The sequence below is a fragment of the Eptesicus fuscus genome, chromosome 8 (assembly GCF_027574615.1).
Source record: "Eptesicus fuscus isolate TK198812 chromosome 8, DD_ASM_mEF_20220401, whole genome shotgun sequence".
Taxonomy (NCBI): Eukaryota; Metazoa; Chordata; class Mammalia; order Chiroptera; family Vespertilionidae; genus Eptesicus; species Eptesicus fuscus.
Genome location: NC_072480.1, coordinates 47,617,722 through 47,632,513, shown reverse-complemented (window position 1 = coordinate 47,632,513; position 14,792 = coordinate 47,617,722). Strand labels below are relative to the sequence as shown.

The following is a 14,792-nucleotide window of genomic DNA, read 5'->3' as shown; positions in this document are numbered from 1 at the left end:
ATCTCCAGAAAGGGCAACTTTCCCATTCATGTCTGTTGAAATATCCTTTTGAGGTTTTTATTTTTTTTAACTACATATATTATCTTTGCCCTAGATAGATGTTCTCAACACTGTCACACACAATGTTCCCCTTTTATATTACAGTATTTTATAATACCTCCTGGACTATAAGTATTAAAATAATGCCCTAACTTTATTATAAGGGAGCAATAAAAGGAAAGTAATTTGTTCCAAAAAAGTTATTGCCTCATGTGTAGAATCATGAAGCCTATAGCCATGAATGCAAATTGATGTAACTGTCCTATTGTTTTTTTTTTTGTTTGTTTTGTTTTTTAGGAAAGATCCTTTTATTGGGGTGGACACTGAGCACGCACCAGTCCATGATAAAATGACTTAAGAGAATGATCCGAAAGGGTTGACTTCTTCCTGTGGCGTACTCTCAGAGCAGGGTCCGGGCACGGCATAGATCCCGGTGGAACGGGCGTCAAGGCCAAGGCTTTAAGACCGGACCAGGGGATGGAAGCGGGAAGAAGGGCTCCACCCCTGTCACCCAGCTGCAGCAGGGCTTATCTCTAGACACTCGAAGACACACTCTGGTTCTCCAGAGAAGGACTGGGGAGCTGGAGGAGGGGGTTTGGGGTGGGGTGGAGTAATGAATAACAATGTTGTTTTTCAAGAAGCATCTACCAACATCACACTACTGGGTCTGACATCCCCTTTAACCATCGCTCGATACATTTTACAGCATAAATAAAGACTCAAGGAAAATAAATACATCGGCTCCTATGAGGTTGAAAGTGGTGTGCATGGCGGGGTGTGGGTAGGCGAACCAGTGGGGAGGGTGGGCAGGATGCTTACACACGGCAGGCGGGTGAGGAGCAGACAAGACATGAGGCACCTATGGGGGAGCATCAGTCTTAAGTGTCCTCGTGCATGTCTGGGCTGTCGGTCCGTGCGACCTTGCGGGGAGGCGCTGAGCTCTCGCCCTCGAGGTCCACTTGCTCCTGGTCTCTCTTCTTGGCAGCGTTCTTTTTGTCCCATTGCTGATGTAGGTAGCGCAAAAGGATGTTTGTTTTTTCTGTCACAATGATCTGTTCAGATGGGTACTCGCGCGTGGGCAGGTAGACTGAGGGGCGTCGATTCGAGGCTTTACACAGAGTCAGCATGAAATCGACTAAAATTGCTTTTGTTGTAGACTGGCAGTCCTTTCAAAAAATCTGCCATCTTCTGCTTCCTCTGTCGCCGCCTCAGCTACTGCCTCAGCCACCGCCACCGCCGTTGCCTTCTTAAGCCGCCGCCGCATAGTAACTTCTGTCCTATTGTTGATGCAAATATTGTGAGTAGTAAGATTTCACTGTGAACACCCTTATAAAATCTGATTATAACAAAGTGTAATAATGATTTATTTTGTAGCTACTATCCTGGAAAGTGAGTGCATTTTAAAACTGGGCAAATAAATATACCTTCATTAATGCAGTGATATACAAAATTTTGTGGGAAATGGAACAATTCTTCCTTGTGCAGACTATTTTGTGCATTGCAAGAGACAACACCCCTGCCTCCTGCTAACTAAATGGTAGTAGTGCCCTGATCATTGTGACAACTAACTCTTTCCCTTAGGGGGCAGTAGCATTCCCATTGAAAAATCATTGTTTTAGTCAGTACCTTCCATTAAATGAGTTTATGATCTCTTCCACAATGGTGGTCCATAAGATTATAGTCACATGCCTCTTATGACGAATACATTCTGAGAAGAGTGTTGGTGATTTCATCATTGTATGAACATCATAGCATGTACTCCATATCTAGGCTATATGGTATACCATTGTCGTACATGCAGTCCATCGCTGACCTAAACTTTATGTGGGCATTACTATATTGAAGCTGAAAATTTCCTATCACCTAGTGATGTTGTAGCCATCATACTATCATCGTGCAATGCATTACTCATGTGTTTGTGGTGATACTGGTGTAAAAAACCTACTGCACTGCCAATCATAAAAGTATAGCACATGCAATTACGTACAGTAGTACAGTACCTAATACTTGATAATAACGACTATGTACTATTTTTTTTATTTATTGTCTAAAGTTTTACATATGTCTCCTTTTTCCTCGCTTCCCCCTCTTACCACCCCGCCCCCCAGCCCAGCCATTTCCACCCCAGGCAAGTGCCACTGCCCCAGTATCTGTGTCCATTGGTTATGCTAATATGCATGCATACACGTCCTCTGGTTGCTCTCTAACTGCCCTCTCCCCTGCCATTTGTCTCTGGATCTATTCTTGTTCATCAAATTATGTTGATCATTATATCACATATATGAGTGACATCATGTGATATTTATCTTTCTCCGACTGGCTTATTTCGCTTAGCATAATGCTCTCCAGTCCATCCATGCTGTTGCAAATGGTAAAAGTTCCTTCTTTTTTACAGTGGCATAGTATTCTATTGTGTAGATGTACCTCAGTTTTTTAATCCACTCATCTGCTGTTGGGTATTTAGGCTGTTTGCAAATCTTAGTTATTGTAAATTGTGCTGCTATGAACATAGGGGTGCATATATCCTTTCTGATTGGTGTTTCTGGTTTCTTGGGATATATTCTTAGAAGTGGGATTAGATTACTGGGTCAAATGGGAGTTCCATTTTTAACTTTTTGAGGAAACTCTATACTGTCTTCCACAGTGGCTGCACCAGTCTGCATTCCCACCAGCAGTGCAGGAGGGTTTCTTTTTCTCCACACCCTCGCCAGCACTTGTCAGTTTGTTGATTTGTTGATAATAGCCATTCTGACAGGTGTGAGATGGTATCTCATTGTTGTTTTGATTTTCATCTCTCAGATGATTAGTGACTTTGAGCATGTTTTCATATGTTTCTTAGCCTTCTGTATGTCCTCTTTCAAAAAGTAACTATTTAGGTCCTTTACCTGTTTTTTGATTGGATTGTCTTATCTTCCTTTTGTTAAGTTGTATGAATTATCTATAAATTTTGGAGATTAAACCCTTATCGGTGATAACATTGGCAAACATGTTCTCCCATGCAGTGGGCTTTCTTGTTGTTTTGTTGATGGTTTCTTTTGCTGTGCAAAAGCTTTTTATTTTGATGTAGTCCCATTTGTTTATTTTCTCCTTATTCTCCATTGCCCGAGGAGCTGTGTCTGTAAAGATATTGCTACAACATATGTCTGCTATTTTGCTGCCTATGGAGTCTTGTAGGATTTTTATGGTTTCCCATCGTACATTTAAGTCCTTTAGCCATTTTGAGTTTGTTTTTATGTATGGTGTAAGTTGGTTATCCAGTTTCATTTTTTTTGCATGTATGACCAAATTTCCCAACACCATTTATTGAAGAGACTGTCTTAACTCCATTGTATGCTCTTATCTCCTTTGTCAAATATTAATTGAGCATAATGGCTTGGGTCAAATTCTGGGTTCTCTGTTCTCTTCCATTGGTCTATATGTCTTGTGCCAGTACCAGGCAGTTTTGAGAACCGTGACTTGGTAATATAGCTTGATATCTGGTATTATGATCCCTCCAACTTTGTTCTTCTTTCTCAGGATTGCTGTGGCTATTCGCAGTCCTTTTTTTATTCCAGATGAATTTTTGGAGAGTTTGTTTTAGATCTTTGAAATAATGCCATTGGTATTTTAATGGGATTGCATTGAATCTATAGATTGCTTTAGGTAGTATGGACATTTTAATGATGTTGATTCTACCAATCCATGAACATGTATGTTCTTCCATTTGTTTATGTCTTCCTCTATCTCTTTTTTCAATATCCTGTAGTTTTCCAAGTACAGGTCTCTTATGTCCTTAGTTAAGTTTATTTCTAGGTATCTTAATTTTTTTGGTGCAATGGTAAATGGGATTGTTTTTTTTCATTTCTCTTTCTGTGAGTTCATTATTGGTGTATAAAAAGGCCATAGATTTCTGGATGTTAATTTTGTATCCTGCTACATTGCTGAATTCATTTATTAGGTCTAGTAATTTAAAAAATATATATTTTATTGATTTTTTACAGAGAGGAAGGGAGAGGGCTTAGAGAGTTAGAAACATTGATCAGCTGCCTCTTGCACACTCCCTACTGGGGATGTGCCCACAACCAAGGTACATGCCCTTGACTGGAATTGAACCTGGGACCCTTCAGTCCACAGGTCAAGGTTCTATCCACTGAGCCAAACTGGTTAGGGCATCTGTTAATTTTTTGATAGAGTCTTTGGGGTTTTCTATGTATAGTATCATGTCATCTGTGAATAAGGATAGTTTTACTTCTTCTTTTCCAATTTGGATGTCTTTTATTTCTTCTTCTTGTCTGATAGCTATGGCTAGCACTTCCAGTACTATATCGAACAGGAGTGGTGAAAGTGGGCATTCCTGTCTTGTTCCCATTCTCAGGGGAAATGAGTTTAGTTTTTGCCCATTGAGTATGAATTTGGCTGTAGGTTTGTCATATAAGGCTTTTATTATGTTGAGGTATGATCCCTCTATTCCCACTTTGCTGAGAGTTTTTATCAAGAGAGGATGTTGGATTTTGTCAAATGCTTTTTCTGCATCGATTGATATGATTATGTGATTTTTGTCTCTCAATTTGTTTATGTGATGTATCACATTTATTGATTTGTGGATATTATACCATCCATGTATCCCCGGAATAAATCCCAGTTGGTCATGGTGTATGATCTTTCTAATGTAATGCTGAATCCAATTTGCTAGAATTTTGTTGAGGATTTTAGCATCTATGTTCATCAAGGATATTGGCTTGTAGTTCTCTTTTTTTGTGTGGTGTCTTTATCTGGCTTCATAAAAAGAGCTTAGAAGTGTTGCCTCCTCTTGAATATTTTGGAATAGTCTGAGGAGGATAGGTTTTAGTTCTTTTTTAAATGCTTGGTAGAACTCCCCTGTAAAGCCGTCCGAACCAGGGCTTTTATTTGCTGTAAGATTTTTGATCACTGCTTCAATTTCTTCAGGAGTTATTGGCCTATTCAGGTTTTTTTATTCTTCCTGATAGAGTTTTGGGAACTTGTATTTTTCTAAGAATATGTCCATTTCACCTAGGTTGCCCATTTTGTTGGAATAGAGTTGTTCATAGTATTTTTACATAATTGTTTGTATTTCTGTGGGATCAGCTGTTACTTCACCTCTTTCATTTCTGATTTTATTTATTTGGGTCCTCTCTCTTTGCTTCTTTGTGAGCCTGGCTAGAGGTTCATCAATCTTTTTGATTCTTTTAAAGAACCAGCTCTTGGTTTTGTTGATCTTTTGTATTTTCTTTTTTTTGGTTTCTATGTTGTTTATTTCTGCTCTGATCTTTATTATTTCCTTCCTTTTGCTTATACTGGGCTTTTCTTGTTGCTCTCTTTCTAACTCTTTGAGTTGTAGGGTTAGATCATTTATTACCGTTTTTTCTTGTTTGTTGAGGTAGGCCTGTAGAGCTATGAACTTCCCTCTCAATACTGCTTTCACTGTGTCCCATAGATTTTGGATTGTTGTGTTTTCATTGTCATTTGTTGCCATGATGCTTTTCATTTCTTCTTTGATCTCCTTGGTAATCCAATCATTGTTTAATAGCATGATATTTAGCCTCCAGGTGTTTGATTTTTTTATTGTTTTTATTGTAGTTGATTTCTACTTTTATGCCATTGTGATCTGAGAAGATACTTGATATGATTTCTATCTTCTTGAATTTGAAGAGACTTTGCCTGTGTCTCAATATATGATCTATCTTTGAAAATGACCCATGTGCACTTGAGAAGAATGTATATTCTGTGGCTTTGGAGTGAAATATTCTGAAGATGTCAATTAATTCCATCTGCTCTAGTGAGTCATTTAGGATTGATGTTTCTTTGATGATTTTTTGTTTAGAGGATTTATCCAGTGGTATTAGTGGGGTATTAAAGTCCTCTACTATGACTGTATTGCTGTCAACCTTTCCCTTGATATCCTCCAGAAGTTTTTTATGTATTTGGGTGCTCCTGCATTGGGTGCATATATGTTTACCAGAGTTATATCTTCTTATTGAATTGCTCCCTTTAGTATTATGAAGTGGCCTTCCTTATCTCTTATTATGGCCTTCACTTTGAGATCTAATTTGTCAGATATAAGTTTTGCTACCCCAGCTTTTTTTTTTTTTTCATTTTTATTCGTCTGAAAAACCTTTTTCCATCCCTTCACTATCAGTCTGTGTGGGTCCTTTGTTCTGAGGTGGACATATATCTGTAGACAGCAGATATATGGGTCATATTTTCTTATCCACTCAGCTACCCTATGTCTTTTGATTGGGGCATTTAATCCATTTACTTAAGGTTATTATAGATATATAGTTGGTCGCCATTTTTATTCTTTATGCCTGTGTTCCTTCTTCCCTTCCTATTTCTTCTTTTTATAGAAGTCCCCTTTAGCATTTCTTGTGTTGCTGGTTTGGTGGTAATAAACTCCTTAGTCCTTTTTTGTCTGTGAAACTCCTGATTTCACCTTCAACTTTGATTGATAGTCTTGCTGGTTACAATATTCTTGGATTCAGACCCTTGCTTTGCTTGACTTTGTATATTTCATTCCATTGTCTTCTGGCCTGATGTGTTTCTGATGAGAAATCAGTCAATACTCTGATGGGAGATCCCTTGTAGGTAACTTTCTGTCTCTCTCTGTCAGCCTTTAAGATTCTTACTTTGTCGTTGGTGTTTGCCAATTTAATTATAATGTGTCTTGGTGTCGGTCCTTTTAGGTTCATCTTGTTTGGGGCTCTGTGAGCTTCTTGGACTTGTGTGAGTTTTTTCTTCTTCCCAATATCAGGGAAATTTTCTGTCATTATTTCTTCAAACAGGTTTTCTATTCCTTGCTCAGTTTCCTTTCCTTCTGGGATCCCTATTATGTGGATGTTGTTTCGTTCCATGTTGTCCTAAAGTTCCCTTAGGCCAGAACACTTTAATACAGTTCCTCATGTTGTGGGGACCCCCAACCATAAAATTATTTTTGTTGCTACTTCATAACTGTAATTTTGCTACTGTTATGAATCGTAATGTAAATATCTGTGTTTTTTGATGGTCTTAGGCGACCCTACTAGTGGTTCTCAACCTTTTTTTAAGTTTTTTTTCCAGTTGCTGTTCTGCTTGGGTATTTTTTCCTACCTTGTCTTCTAGCTCACTGATGTGGTCCTCTGCTTCTTCTAGTCTACTGTTAATGCTTTCTATTGTGTTTTTTATTGTAGCAATGCCATTTTTTATTTCTTCTTCATTTCCTCTTGGTTCTTACACATATTGTTGAATTTGTCTTTCATCCTTTTCAGCATCCTTATGACCATTGCTCTGAATTCTTTCTCTGACATATTCCCTGCCTCCATTTTGTTTACTTCCTTTTCTGATGATTCCTCCTTTTCTTTCATATGTGGGCTGTTTCTTTGTCTCCCCATGTTTGCTCCCCTCATGGTGTCTGGTTATTTAGCTCTCTCTCTCCTGCGTTGACTTAAAAGGCACAAAATATAACATGACAAGACACAATGCACAGGACACCCAACACAAATGTATTCATGATACCAATAACCCCAAATAAAAATGACCACCAGAGAAAAGAGAATTAGGGGAGAGAAAAGAGTGCAAAAATGACATTGAGAAATGGAAAAAATTTAAGAGAGAAGAGAAAGAGAAGAAAAAAAAATTGGGAAAAAAATATATATGGAGAAAACTCCAAAAAACCAACAGCTAATCCAAAAAATGCAAACAACAAACACCCAAACAAAAAATTGAATCTGAGGAGGCAGAGCTCTCTCTAGGTGATCTCTGACCTTTCTGTTCATGGATTGCCTCACCAGCTGTGATTAATTCACCAATTCTGGGTGGATGTTATTTGATTCATCTGTTCCTTCTATCTGCTCTGTGAGAAGGCACAGGGCCTGTCCGTGTATTTGGCGCCACTTTGTCTCCCCCTGGACAGACTTTTTAGGCACCCGCGGCCGGGGAGGCTGGAGTCTCGGTGTTTGTGGGTTCACAGCTGAGGCAGCTGGTCCCTGAGCAATGTGGTTGTAGGGTCCCGGAAGGTATCCAGGGTCTCCCTGGTTGAAGGTAAGGCTGGGCTTTCGATCACAGTCACTCTCCCCTTCAAGATGGCATGGTCTCTCCAACTATGTACTATTATTATTTTAGAGTGTACTTCTTTTACTTGTAAAATAAAGGTTTGCTGTAAAACAGTATGCCATGTTACACCAGCAGCAGCCTCATACACCTTGTGTTGATTGCATCCCTTGATTGCATCATTTTCTCTTGTGCTTGGTTTAATCTCCTGTTGTTTTATGGAGTTAGCATAACCTAAATGTACAGTCTTTATAGAATTTACAATAGTGTATAGTAATATTCTAGGACTTCACATTCACTCACCACTCACTCACTGACTCACCCAGAGCAGGTTCTAGTTCTGCAAGCTCCATTCATGGTAATTGCCTTATACAGATGTCTAATTTTAAAAAATCTTTTATACCATATTTTTACTGTACCCTTTCTATGTTTAGATATGTTTGGATATACAAATACATACCACCATGTTACAATTCACTACAGTATTCAATACAATAACATGCTGACAGGTTTATAGCCTAGGAACAATAGGCTATACCATATACTAGTAGCCTAGATGTGTAGTGTTTAGTAAGTTATGCCATCTAGGTTTGTTTAAGTATGATGTTTACACAATGCCAAAATGACCTAATGATGCATTTCTCAGAATGTATTCTCATGATTAGATGGCACATGACTACTGCCTTCTATTCCTGTCTTTTGTACATTTAGCTATTGAACTATTTTCCCATTAATTTGATTTAACTTTTAATACCTCTCAGATTATGATTAGGAAAATTGAGAAGTGAAGCCAAGTGACTCGACAAAGAGTGTCAGAGGTAGAAACTGGATAGATCAGGACCAGAGCCTTAATTAACTGTCCAGAACTTCCTACTGTGTCATATTACCATTGTCTCATAAGTTAATCCATTGACTTTTTATTTGGAAATTACTGTTCAAATATATATATTTTTTGGTTATTGTTGATGCAAATAAATTCCATAGGGCCTGATTGTGCCTGGGTGTAGTGACACATTGAATTTCTAAACCTGCAGACCTATAAGGTCTTATAAGGACCAGCCTAAGAAAGTCTTTAATAAACTACAGCCATAGTTCCTCTCCAGGCACAAGTTGCCATGGCTTTCTTTGCTTCTTATTTCATATTTATTCATTATTATAGTCCGGCTTTGTATACTATATTGTCTGGATTTTATTATTCTTTTAAAATGCAAAGTTTTCATTGCCTAGATTTCTAGTTGCTGTCTTGGAGCATTCTATCTTGCCTGGAACCTGATAATAAAGTGAATCAAACATATAAAACAAAAGTGGGAACAGTTTCATCTTCCCCTGTTCATGTCACAAGTTCTGATTAAGGGGGACAAAATTAGTGCCTTCTATACAAAATTAGAAAAAAATTCTACATCAAGAGCAAATGTTATGATCCAATCTCCTTAATTTGAGTCCTTCTGATCTACCTGTTATCCTTTCTAAATCAAGAAAAGAACATTAGGTGTAATGGTTGAGCTGTGAATGATAAACTCCGTGTGTGTATTAGGGAGAGAATGCATATGTAGCAATTGACTTAACTAGGTGTGCATCCCTGTGCTGAGATCCGAATCAGGCCCTTAACAGGCAAAATTCTTTAATATAAATGAGAAATAGGCTTTATCCTGCCATAATGACCTGCAGCCCTCTCAGACATGGCTCTCCACAGACCGCTCACTCCACAGAAAGGTTGGCCAGCTCACTGAAGCCATTATCTTTTATTTATGCAGATCAAATTGTGACAATCCTTGGAATTCTTTGTTTTACTTTTTTTAAAAAAATCCTCCTGATGTGGTATTTTCTTTGTTTCTGTGTAGGCAATTCCCCAAACAAGCATTTTCATGACTTTCCAAGTCATTGAGTGGAAATATTAGAGTATAATTTGGTTTGCTTGTATTATTCCACAAAGAAAAGAAAACCGTTTTAATTTTGGAGTCTACTAGATAAAGGAAGAGGAAAAATTCCTTAATTTTTTAAACCACACAGGGAGCTATGTACGGTGCCAACACACTAACCAACACCAAATCCCAGTGGTTTATACTTTCATTATTTAATATGCCCTCTGGAGTTTTGGACGTGGCTCAGAAAAAAAAAAATTAAACAAAAAAATTTTTTTTACATATGACCCTAATTTCAATGGATGTGCTTAAAAAAACAAAAACAAAAACAAAACAAAACAAAACAAACAAAAAAACCCTTAGTTTCTTGCTTTTACATTTCCCATTAGTTAATCTTAGCTGCATATTCATGGGTGAGAATTTAAATAACATACATCTTATAGAAAACAAAACAAGCGTGACTTTTTTATGGGTGTGCTTCTAGTGATCTTTCCCTCTTGGGGTGTGGGGGGTGGTATAACGGTAAGAGCTGAAAGGAAAAGAGAATATTACTTTTGAGTGTGGCAGTTAAGTCTCCATAGCATAGTCTCTCTCTCTCTCTCTCTCTCTCTCTCTCTCTCTCTCTCTCTTTCTTGTAATGCTGTTCCTTCTAGCTTTTATCTGAGCCAAGAAGCAAGGCAAGAGGCCCACTGAGAGATCAGACAACAACCACGGTAGGAAGGATTTTCCCAGCTGATTTGGGTAGTGCTGAATTCAGCTGACATCTTCAGGGTTCTCCTTCCCACATTTAATCCATAAGCATTTTATTGAATGCTAATTATTACCGTATTTTCTGGCGTATAAGACGACTAGGCATATAGAAGATTTTCCTGGGTTAAAAAGTCGTCTTATACGCCAGAAAATACGGTATATTGAAGTTATTCTGCTAGATGTTATGGCAGATATAAAAAAGGATCAAATATGATTCTTGCCTTATTCATTCATTTGATAAACATTTTCTTTCCACTGGCAGAGCAACCATGAGCCAGCTTTAGTGGTCTTTCCAGTCTGTTGTGGGAGACAACATGAGTAAGTGATGGTGTGTGTTACAGAAGCAGGGTAAGTTGTGCTGGCTCTTCTAAAAGTAGAAGTAGGGGTGCTATGGGAACATACAACACAGGGTGCTAACTTAGAGTGTATATTCAAGGGTTAGCAAAGTTCTCCCTGAAGTAATAAAGTTTATGTTGAGAACAAAAACAAGAGACCAAGTTAGACTTCAGGGTTGGAAGGGAATGGACAGTATCCTAAGAAGATGGAGCACAGTGGTGCATAGGAAACATAAGAAAGCTCAAAGTCAGGCAAGACTCAGTTCCTTTTTTCATTTAGATAGTGCATTTTGTTGTTGTTTGTTTTTAATGAACAAGTCAAAATTTATTTTAACGACATTTCATTTTCAATGTTTAAAAACCTCATAAGTTAATGGGATCCCTATTCCCTGGAACAGCATCAGATAGTGAGTTTTGAGAGCTGTTCTTAAGTGGTCATGAGTGGCTGCCTTCAGTGTTTGGAAGAGATGAGCTACATTAGGAGCAATTTGCCATCCTACTGGGAGGAGTGAGGAAGCTCCCCACCCCCACCCCGTTGTTCTCCCCAACCCCAAGCAGAGGAGAGGGGAGGGGAGAGAGTTCAAGACATAAATTGATTGGGATGGAGGCAGTATAAAGAACTAGCCCATACAATATTAATTGGTGATATGAGGGAGATGTCTTTCCCAACCAAGGAACAATTGAGCTCCTGAGAGTGGACATGGATTGTATTTCAGGTTTCTTATCAGTCATTATTAACAGCTTTCTAAAAGTGAATTTTTAGCTGCTGGTTGAAGACAGAAGATTGGCAACATGAAGTTTGGGGCAGGAAATTTTCTTTGAAGAATTGAGAAGAAATGGGACTAAATAATTGAGTCAGAGAGGAATAATGTGTTGGAAGAGCTGTGCAGTGGTTGGCTTCAAGAGGATGAGGGGGACAGCTCTCATTCATCTGATAGATATACAAGACCATCCAGGGTGACAATTGGTACCTACATTTGTAACTGAGGGTGGAGGTTTCATTATTTCCAATGTATGAAATTTGCCATTTGTCTCCTCTTCTATGGTCATTGGCAAACCATTTCCTGTCATGAGAAAGGAAATTGCAGTATTAGTAGAAAGAGATGTGGTTGGGATCAGGAGTGAGGTATGACAGAATAGCTCTGGAAGGAGACAATCTGAGTGTCCTCAGGAAAGAAGGACAATGTATTTCTTACAACTGTTAAGAAATATTGCGAGAGAGGAAACCAAGATGGCGGCATAGGTTAAACACCTAACCTGCAGCCGGGCACAACAATTTCAAAAATACAACTAGAGGTCAGAACGGACATCGTCCAGAACCACAGGAGAGCTGGCGGACTGAAATACCCACAGCTGGGGGGAAGGAGAAGGCCACGGGGACAGTCGGGGAAGCCGTAAAAGCCTGAGGTATGGAGAAACGGGCGGAGACACGAGCACACGCGCCTGCGGGGAGGATGGAACCGGAGAGGAGGGGGCGGCTGATGACCTGGCCGGAGTTCACTGGCAGGAAGGAGATAAAGGCTCCGGAGTGCGCTGAGCACCGGCTCCGAATGCACTGAACCCCATTCCGGGCGAAACCCTGGGAAACTCACTAACTTTCGCAACTCCGCCGCCCCCGCAGGCCGCCCGGCCCGGGACGCTGGGGACGCCGCCGCAGCGGCGGCGCCCGGAGCCCGGCGGCCTCCCAGCACCCGTCCCCGCCGCGCAGCCCCCGCACGCCTGGTGCCGCGGGCCACGCACCCCGCACACCGGACGGAGGCCCGGGCGCCCTTTCCGTGCACCTCCCGGCGGCGCTAGACTTCAGTAGAGTTGACTGAAATGAAGGGATTAAGAGGTACGGATTGAGAAGTTTGAAAAAGATGGCGGCGGAGGTTAGGGGCTGTTCTGTTGCCTCGCACCCAGCGAAATCGGAGGGGATGAGGTGTGGAGGTGCGTGGGTCTGGCTGGTGGCGGGGGAGAGAGGCTTTTGTTCCAAACCCAGGGGAGATTGGCTCTCCATCACCCTGAAACCCATCTTCTGGCGAACCCCGGGAGACCCAGATGCCTGCGGGGAGAGGCGGGACTCTTGCGGAGGTGCGCCCAGCAATCAGTGTTTGCTGCGCTGGAGTGCGGAACGAGGGGACTTAGATACGTGGAAGGCAGAAGGACCAGACTCACAGCCATCTTGGCTCGCCGCACCATGGCCTGTGGGCGCCCTGAGACCCTGCCCCGCCCTGGGACCCGCCCCGCACGTTTTGAAGACCTGCCCCGCAAGTCTCGCAGGCACACCTGCGCCCCAAGCAACGGCTTATGCATGTGGGTGGCCTGCCCTCTGGCAGCGGACCAGATGATCTGCTGTTCTAGTCGGACTGCTCCAGGGCCACTCAGACAGGAGGAAGAAACTACAGTTTTTGCTGTAATCCTTGCTGAGTGCCTAAGGCAGTAGCTGATCTACACCCCATTGGAGACCCAGAAACGAGGGCATCTAGTGGTCTGTAGGAGATGACACCAGATTTCAACCACGTGCATAAGGGACACATTCAACGGGAATATTCAGTGAGCGCCAAAGCTTTGCTGCACCAAGACCCGGCCCATAAACGTGTCTCCTGCACAGCAACTCTTCCTTTATAGACAAAGAGAGCCCCCCCAGTGACACCAACAACAATCAAGACTTAACTATACAAAGGAGGACCAAGATGGAGGCATAGGGCGGAAGCCTGATTGTTGCCTACCACAACAACTTTGAGACTACGACAAGAGAGCAGAGCAGACACCATCCAAGACCACCATAGGGCTGGCTGAGTAGATGCTCTACAACTAGAATAAAAGAGGGGTATGTGGGATGATGCTGATGCCGGTGACCCAAAGACCACACTTTAAGAACTACGGCTCAGGCGACACAAAAGAACTATGGCTCAGGCGATACAACAGCGGCCTGGAACATGCTCGGCGCAGTTCCCCCGGCGGTCTCCGGCTGAGGGGACGGCTCCACTGGCAGCCAAGCACGGACAGACGAACCCCTATGAGACATGGGGTGGGAGACTCCGCGCTTGCTGACCTCTGAGTCCGTCAAGAATCTCAACGCCTCGGAAGCGGCCAGGTGCGCATGCTCGGCGACCGGCCACCGATGCAGACCCAAGGGCCGACGCAGCGACGCCAGACTGGCCCACCGCCATGCACCGGGTGCACCGGAGCTTTGCCGAGCCGCCGCCCGACGAGTTCTGCAGCAGCCATACTGGAGCTCTGGAAGGATGGCCAGGGGAATTGCTGAGGGGGGATTGACCGGCAGGAATTGGGATCGGGAAGACGGGGCCCCGCTGAGACCCGGGTGCAGGCGGGGTTGCGCGCCTCTGGGCTCGGGTGTGGTCACACGCCTCTGGGTATAAGTGAGGCCTCAAGTCCCTGGGTCTAGGTGAGGCCACATGCCCCTGGGTCCAGGTGAGGCCGGACTCCGGGTCCGGGTGAGGCCAAGTGCCCCTGGACCCGGATGACGCTGGATCCCTTGCCCGGGCGAGGCCAAGCGCCCCTGGGTCTGGGAGAGCCCACACACCCCTGGGTCCAGGCGAGACCATGTGTCCCTGGATCCGGGTGAGGCCGCGTGCACCTAGGCCCGGGTGAGCCCAAGTGGCCCTGTGTCTGGGAGAGGCCAAGCGTCCCTGGGTCCGGGTGAGACCATGTGTCCCTGGATCCGGGTGAGGCCTTGTGCACCTAGGCCCGGGTGAGCCCAAGTGGCCCTGGGTCTGGGAGTGGCCAAGCGTCCCTGGGTCCGGGTGAGACCATGCGTCCCTGGATCCGGGTGAGGCCT

At 42.5% G+C, this 14,792-nt stretch overlaps 1 pseudogene; it reads right to left on the bottom strand.

The window, feature by feature from the left end:
* Positions 1 to 538: 538 nt before the first annotated feature.
* On the bottom strand, positions 539 to 1,271 carry LOC129150049 (DET1- and DDB1-associated protein 1-like; annotated as a pseudogene).
* Between the last annotated feature and the right edge of the window lie 13,521 nt (positions 1,272 to 14,792).